The following is a 1,819-nucleotide window of genomic DNA, read 5'->3' as shown; positions in this document are numbered from 1 at the left end:
CCAACATGTCCATTGAAGTCTGCACCAATTACCACTCTCTCATTTCTGGGAATATTCTGCATCACTTCATCCAACTCATTCCAGAACTTCTCCTTCTCTTCAGGTTCACATCCCACCTGTGGCGCATAGCCACTAACAACACTGAGCATCACACCTTCAATTTCCAATTTCAGACTCATAAGTCTATCTGACATTCTTTTCACCTCTAGGACGTTCCTTACAAACTCCTCCTTCAAGATGACTCCTACTCCATTTCTCTTCTTGTCAGCACCATAATAGTATAACTTAAAGCCTGCTCCTAAGCTTCTAGCCTTACTACCCTTCCACCTGGTCTCCTGGACACACAGTATATCCAGCTTCCTTCTCTGCATCGTGTCCATCAACTCTCTACCTTTTCCTGTCATAGTCCCAATATTCAAAGTCCCTACTCTCAGTCCCAGGCTCTTTCCTTTCCTCCTCTCTCTCTGCTTCCGAACACGCACTCCTCCTCTTCTTCTTCTTCTTGTTCTTCGACCCACAGTAGCCCAATTTCCATTAGTACCCTGTAGGTCATCAGTACCAATGGCGGTCCTTGTTAACCCGGTCCGCGACCCATCCGGTATGGTATAGTTATGGTTGACTCGCATGTTTGGTTTTGGCAAACGTTTTACGCCGGATGCCCCTCCTGACGCAACCCTCTGCATTTATCCGGGCTTGGGACCGGCACAGGGAGACACTGCTCCGTGCCCCCCCCCCCCAAAGGCAGGCTTGGAGAGACACGGGCCAGTGCCGCCCTGAGGCTGCATTACCCTCTCTTTCTTACATTTATTATAAAAATATGCTTATCTTCCTTTTAGCTCATCACACATGTCTTTATGATTTTCAGTCCATGCCTCAGCCGGCCTGAAGCTCCACTGATGCGCATGTGCGGATGCCTCTATCTAGCGGACATAAAATAAAGACAATCATTCAAATGTGAATGAGTCGGCGTGATGCTCCGGGATGTGTGGAGCTCAGGGAGCTCCACGAGTGAGGGAGTTAAGTTAGGGCGGGGGTGCAAGTAGGCTCTAGGATTCCCCGAGTCGGGGCGAACGATGGGTTTAGAGGCGTATCGCATTGAAGATAATGGCCGCATATCCTTCTTGGACTTTTCTAAAGCCTTTGACTCGGTCGAACATCCATTTATCATAGCAACGCTCGAACATTTTGGATTTGGTTAAATATTCAGGAATGTGATCCGTGGGCTCTATGAGAATATTCATAGCTGTGTCACCCTGCCAAGCGGCACCACTCCGAGCTTCCATGTTGATGTGGGAATCCCCCAAGGTTGCCCCATCTCACCCTATTTATTTATAATTGCTACCGAAATGCTAGCCGTTTATGTTGAAAAGAGCAACGATATCCAAAAGTTAGACGTGCTGGGGACTGAAATTGTTATTAGCCTGCTGGCAGATGACACAACCTTAGTTTTGAAAAATGAACATCAAGTCCCAATAAGTGCCGAAAACAACCAAAACATTCTCCAAGGCTTCAGGATTGTCATTAAACTTAAAGAAATGCAAACTTCTTGCGCTGCATGACTCGCCACTAAAGGAAATCAGCGATGTTTCCATGAAATCAGAAATAAAATACTTGAGCATTTTCCTATCCAAGGACCAAACGTTAAATCAATCCAGGAACATTGAATCTAAACTGAATCAAAGTAAAGCTTAATTCTAATATATGGCTCCAGAGAGATTTATCAATATTAGGCCGGATATATTTGACTAAAATGGATGTGTTTATCCAGATGTATATACCCAGCGTATTCCAATGCTGCTCCAAATCAACTCGTAAAATC

This window comes from Fistularia commersonii, unplaced genomic scaffold (genome assembly GCF_037954325.1).
Source record: "Fistularia commersonii isolate RoL2024-O1a breed Wild unplaced genomic scaffold, RoL_Fcom_v1.0 HiC_scaffold_37, whole genome shotgun sequence".
Taxonomy (NCBI): domain Eukaryota; kingdom Metazoa; phylum Chordata; class Actinopteri; order Syngnathiformes; family Fistulariidae; genus Fistularia; species Fistularia commersonii.
This window is presented reverse-complemented; position numbering follows the sequence as displayed.